Genomic DNA, 6,748 nt, shown 5'->3' on the forward strand with positions numbered 1-6,748 from the left:
CATTATGCAAACATACTGAATCTTATACAAGAAATTTCACAATGAGGTTAGATTACAAGTTATGAAAATTCATTGATTAAGTAAACGTTTTATCCACATTATTTGGCAGCCTAACAAAAGTGACTACAAAATCAAAGTAGTGTTGGATCATATTATTATATTTTATTATAGGTAATTCTATTACTTTGTGGTGAATTGTGCTTCATTCTTAATATAATTATAGTAGGGGTAAAAGATTATGTTATCATTAAGAAAATTCAGAGACCTGGATAGTATCAACTTCATCAGCTTGGTCATTATGGCCAACTTTAATGTTGATATGCCTCAGTTTCTTAAAATATATTTAATACAAGATTTTGTAATACTTTGTGACTTTCTAAACATATTTTATAAATCACTGTTTGGTCCTGATCCCATAAGAATTGCCAGGAGTATAATATTCTCAACTCTATATGTAAGCATAGTTTCTTTTATTTACTTCCTGTCTTAGCAAACAAGTAGAAAAATTCTGAACCTTGAGATAGTTTAGTTTAACTGCCCACAGCAATGGTCATGTGCGGATTCAGTCACCACTGTGGTTTAATTTAGTTGCAATGAGGAGGGCCTTTTTTGAAAAACATTTAAGTGGTTAACTAGATCTGTGTTTTGAGCTATTCTCACCTCATGGGTAGTATCTATGAAACAGACTGTATGAAGATATTCCATAACCCGATCAGCATTGAAATATTTGTGATTTTATTTCTTCAAGTACAAAATTTTATGTTCTTCATTATGGTTGGGTTCATCACATGAGATTCATTGAAATGCTAAGACCACATCATTCTAATCAATTCTGGAAAATTATTTCAGTGGGTATTCTTGATATTAAAATATAAAAAGAATCTGGATTAATGTGCCAAACTCTTACAGAGAAAACTGTGAGATAATGAAAATTAGAAGAAGGTAAAGATGGAGATAAGAATACTGAAAGAAACAAAAGATTTTCCATCCATCTTTCATGATAAAATTTTCTTCTCTTATGATGAGAATAGAAAGGCTAGATTAAGAAGGAATCAGAAGTGCTGGGCAGTGGTGGTGCATACCTTTAAGCAAAGGCAGGTAGGGAGATCTCTAAGCTTGAGCTCAGTCTGGTCTACAGAGTATGTTCAAGGACAGCCAGGGCTATGCAGAGAAATGGTGTCTTGAAAAAAACAAAGAATGAATGAATCAGAAGCAATACTGTGATATGGAAAACACCATGCATACCCATAGACTGGAAATCCTTACAATGTTAAAGGGAGAGTGAGACAGTTATGTTCTATTCCCTTGCTAGCATTTGACAGTTCATGTACAAGAAAACCTCCTAGAAATTTTCAAGTTAAATTGACCTTTGTCTTCATTAGATCAAACCTGAGTGTTGAGATCTAATGATATAACAGGAGGATGGGCAACAGGAAATACAAAGATGACGTAGATGTGGTTCAGAATAAAGGCTGTTCACCTCTGTGTATCAGACTCTATAGCAGAGAAGTTGAATGATGTCTTATTGGGCAAATAAGCCTAATCATTTTCTTATACTTTTTTTCTTGAAAAAGTGACTTAACTGTTCCAGCAATCTGATCTTTAGTCATGAGATTAAACTCAAAAGTTCACAGATGCATTATTAGAAAGGAAACTAGAAGGATAAGTAGACCACCAAATGGTAAAGTTCAAGTGAAAATCAGCAAATTCCCTGCTTGAATACATGCTATGTAAGAGTGTGAACAGTTAATGGAAACTGGACACTCGATATTATGGTGGAAAGGAAACAGTGCTGCTTCAATTAACTGGGCCTTTTGATACCGCTCAAGAAGACTAATTATAGCCAGTAAAGGTATAGTGTGAATCATTCTGTTGCACTGTAGTCGCATGTCATATCACAGGACACAAGGTTATTTTCCAATAAATCATAGGTGAAACCATTTTCTGCCACTATTGAATTCGATAACACCACTTCATCTACTATACAACAGCTGCTTAGAAACCTGCTGCTATTTTGTTCAGGTTGAAATCAGTACTTTGAATCTATGCTGTTCCTCTCTTCTATGCTAGTGGACTGGTTATATCCTAGCACTTTGTTGGTGTTGCTTTTCAGCTTTGATTATGATTCTTCAGAAGAGCCTGTGGGAGGCATTGATATCACAAACTGAAATTTGATCTCTGTTTCAGATCCTCTGCCATAGCTTATGGAGGTTCAGTACTACCTAGGGCTTTTAATTTGGTTTAAAGCTACATATCTCAGTGACACATTACATTCTAAGTCTGCCAAAGGACATATGGGGCACAAGCTTATTTATTTCTTACTCTTTTTCTGACTGTGGTTAATAAGGAACAACTCTAATTGAGGATAGCTCTTTGATCCCTTGTAGCATATTGCTTTGAGGTAGTTTATTATAGCTGTTAAAAGAAGCTGTAAAGACACAGATCCTAATAAAACATCTTATTTGGTTAAACATTAGGGCAGTTCTTCACTGGCTGTTAATATTTGTTTTCCCCATAAAGTTATTCTTGGATCTCAGATTTCACAGGATGTAGCCAGTTTAATAAAATAAAAGTTCTAATTATGAAGACATTTGACACTGTCATTATTACTGAGATAAGGAATGAAAGAGATGACCCAACTATAAACATCAGTAATGAATTTTTATGCCATGTGCCAAAAGAAGACAGTTCATTTTATTCAAATTGTTGAAAATGTGTAGAACTTATGCTTGATGGTTTTCTTTAATTGTCAAATTGGTAGAACCTAGAGTCAGGAGGGAAGAGTTTCAGTGGGAGATTGTTAAATTGGCTTGACCTGTGGACATGCCTATAAGGGACTGTCTTTGATTAATTGATGTGGGAAGACCCAGTCCACTGTGAGCAGTACCATTCACTAGGCAGGGAGCCCTGACCTGTTCAAGAGTAGAGAAACCTATCTGGGGCCAAGAAAACAAACAAGTCAGAATGCATGCCATTCATTTCCCTTGGCTCTTAACTACCAGTGTATGTGACTAGCTATTTGAAGTACTTGCCTTGACTTTCCTACAATGATAGACAGTAAACTGAAATTGTAAAAGTGAAACAAACCCCTTTCTGTCATAAGTTGGCTTTTTTGTAGCACCTTATCATAACAAGGAAATATAACTAGGACACTAAGTAAATAGCTCTAGGGTTTGGATTTGAAATCTTCACTGGTGGTTCATGTGCTGAAGATGTGGTTCTGAACTGGTAGCAAAATTGAGAGGTTGGAAATTTCAAGACATGAGGCCTTATTGAAAAATAATTATTACTGACGTTTGGTCCCTGAACCCCTCTCCTATCCCAGTCTCTTTCTCTATCCCTCCCCTTCTTGCTCTCTGTGTGAGTTGCCATGAGTTGAACAGCCTTCCATGTTGTAACTGTTGAACCAGAAACATCAGAGATATATGATAATGCACAAAAATATCTGAATTGGGAGACCATCTTCCCTTCTTTTAGTCGACTGTCTGGATTATTTTTGACACACTGACAGAAATAGAAAAAAATTGTTACAATGGACTAACAAATATCTGTGCAAGGTATTCATAATAGCAATTAGATATTATCAAGTTATATAGGCTGGTAATAAGTTGCCTGTTGCTTCATTGATTTTTTTAGAAAAAAGCTATAGTCCAAAAAACAGATCATATGATTAGTGTAGGTTTGAAACTGGCACTGCTGCCTGGGGTGGAAGTTAAAGAATAGACATAAAACAGAAGTCCATAGATGGACAGTCAACCCGGTCACAAACGAGAATGAGATCAATGCAAACATCACAGGGTATTTGAGGACTAAATATCAGTCCCCAGGGATATAGCAGTTGCCATAATGACAAGGGATGACATTTCTGGGAAACAAAATGGCATTTCCTATAGCTAGAAGATTTCCTGTGTCCCAGCCGGCTGTGGTCACGACAAATCTCTCTCACCCGCCAGTCCTGCAGCTGCTTGGACCCAAGAAAACACACAGAGGCCTACATTAATTAAAACTGTTCAGCCATTAGCTCAGGCCTACCACTGACTAGCTCTTACATTTAAACTAATAATTCTTATTTTTGTTTAGCCACATGGCTTGGAACCTTTTCCCAGTTCTGCCATCAAATCTTGCTTCCTCTATCTCTGGCTGGTGACTCCTGACTCAGTCTACCTTTTCCCAGAATTCTCTTTTCTCTTTGTCCAGCCTATTCTTCCTGCCTGGCTACTGGCCAATCAGCATTTTATTTATTAACCAATCAGAGCAACACATTCACAGCATACAGAGTGATATCCACAGCAATTTTCTATCACTTTCTCAACATAGAAAACACTGTAAATAGGTTGTTTTCCTTTCATTCAGCGTTAGGTACAGAATTATATTTCCTCTCCTGATAGCAAGCAACAACTTTGACTAACAAATAGACACATATTTATTTGTCAGATACATATATAAATTCTTTATAAAGGACATGTAGATAAATAATTCCATAAACAACAGATACAAAAACATACCAACATAGGCATGTAATGGTTGTTCCAGAAAAATATGGCTACGTCAAATGAATTTTTGAAAGAATATAAAATTTCAATTCTATTTTATTTCATCTTGTTGTCCTTCCTATATAACATAAACAGAAAACTAATCACAAAAACATGACGATTTATTTCTGTCTTGTCTCACTTACTAATTTCTAAGCAAGTTTTGCTCAGAAAGCACTTGCCCCACGTCTGGTTTTTTATAGGTTCCAGTCACTATTCTCCTGCAGTAGCAACCCCACCCCTCTCAGACTCCTGAGATCAGTAACAGCCATTGTTACTGATTTATTTATTCATTTTTATTTACTGATGTTTTTTGTCATTCTGGACATAAAACCCATGATAAGCATAGATAGCTTCTACTTTGATTCTCAAACCTCAGGTTAAAAGCTATATGTACTATCAATTTAGGCAAGCTATGCCTTTTTTTAAAGGGTATTTTTAAAAGACATCCATTAAATTTGTCATCAAATGGCTAAATCCAAGGTGTCAAAAGCCTTTTATAAATTAATCTCTAGCATACTCTTCAATATATATATATTGTATTGTATTGTATATGTATTGTATATGTATTGTATAATATGTATATATATATATATATATATATATATATACAGACATGTTACACACACAGAGAGAGAGATACTTGTTCTTTAATGTAATAATTTATGGCTGTTTATTAATCAAATTTGAAAAACAAATTTGTGCAAGGGCCATGCTAATCCTTGTATCTCTCCAATTTTAGTATATGTGCTTCTGAAGCAAACACAAAAGTAAAGGTGTATGATTAAGCCTTATGAAAACTTAGTAGATTATAAGTTAATTGCACACACACACACACACACACACACACACACACGCACGCACACACACAAACACACCTGTGTTCAGAGATACTCTGCCCGGGTAGACTATTGCTCCCAGAAGACATGGGTTGTTTCATGAAAATTCTAAGTTTTAGGCAGTGAATACCTCCCTATAAGTTATTAGTCAATGGGACTCCTGAGACACCCCCGACAACACAGGCTCTTAAAAGACCCTATACTGAAAACACTAAGCACTTCAGTTTTAGAACACAGAAAAATCAGTCTCAAACTGAGGAGAAAACTCTTTTCTCTACCTAGCTTCCAGAGTGCTGGGAAGTACTATGCAAGCAGTGGCGGGGGTAGGGGGGGACGGAGAGAAAAGACATACATAGTCTGTGGTGGTTTGAAGAATGGCCCCCATAGGCTTATATATTTCAATGCTTAGTCATAGAGTATGGTGCTTCATGATAGGGATTAGTAGGTCTGGCCTTGTTGGAGGAAGTGCATCACTGGGAATGAGCTTTGAAGTTTCAAGGGTCCAAGCCACCCAGTGTCTCTATCTCCCTTCCTGTTGCCTGCAGATCAAGATGTAGAATTCTCAACTTCTTCAGCACCATGTCTGCCTGCATGCCACCATGCTCCCCACCGTGATGACAATGGACTAAACCTCTGAAACTGTAAGCCAGCCCCAATTAAATGCTTTCTTTTATAAGAATGGCCATGGTCATTGGGTCTCTTCACAGAAGTAGAACACTAAGACATGGTGTTACTCAGCACTGGTTTTTGAACACTACGATCTTGATTTGCAAAGCAAATTCCATGCACTGATGTAATATATGGGCACTGTTAGGAGAGTAATCAGATTGTATTTCTGCTCCACAGGAGGGGTTTCTCGTACTATAATTCTGGTCAAAAACCCATGACTGGGGACCTCATGGGTTAGGGTTCCTATTGCTGTGACAAAATACCATTACCAAAGAGCAAGTTGGGGAGGAAAGGGTTTATTAGGTTTTACCATTAGCATTGCTGTTCATCACTGAAGGAAGTCAGGACAGGAACTCAAAGAGGGCAAGACTCCCAAATCAGGAGCTGATACAGAGGCCATGGAAGGGAGCTGTATACTGCCTTACTCAGCCTCCTTTTGTATAGAACCCAGGACTAGGAGCCCAGGGATGGCATTACCCACCATTGGATAGGTCCTCTCCTTTTGATCACTAAATGAGAAAATGCCTTACAGTTGGATCTCATCAAGGCATTCCTCAACTGAGGCTCCTTTCTCTCTGATGACTCTAGCTTGTGTCAAATTGACACACAAAAGCAGCCAGTACAGGGCCTAAGGGAGAATCTATTCTTACTGCTTTACTAAGTTCTCATGTTAGCAAGTTATCTTCTTAGTGTTATTATTTATACTTA

General features: G+C 37.1%; 1 non-coding gene across 1 annotated transcript; it reads right to left on the reverse strand.

The window, feature by feature from the left end:
• Window positions 1-5,189: 5,189 nt before the first annotated feature.
• LOC121821493 (U6 spliceosomal RNA) lies at window positions 5,190-5,298 on the reverse strand. The gene has a single exon (XR_006062310.1). It is a non-coding gene; the product is annotated as a U6 spliceosomal RNA (small nuclear RNA).
• Window positions 5,299-6,748: the final 1,450 nt, after the last annotated feature.

Source organism: Peromyscus maniculatus, chromosome 11 (genome assembly GCF_049852395.1).
Source record: "Peromyscus maniculatus bairdii isolate BWxNUB_F1_BW_parent chromosome 11, HU_Pman_BW_mat_3.1, whole genome shotgun sequence".
Lineage (NCBI taxonomy): Eukaryota > Metazoa > Chordata > Mammalia > Rodentia > Cricetidae > Peromyscus > Peromyscus maniculatus.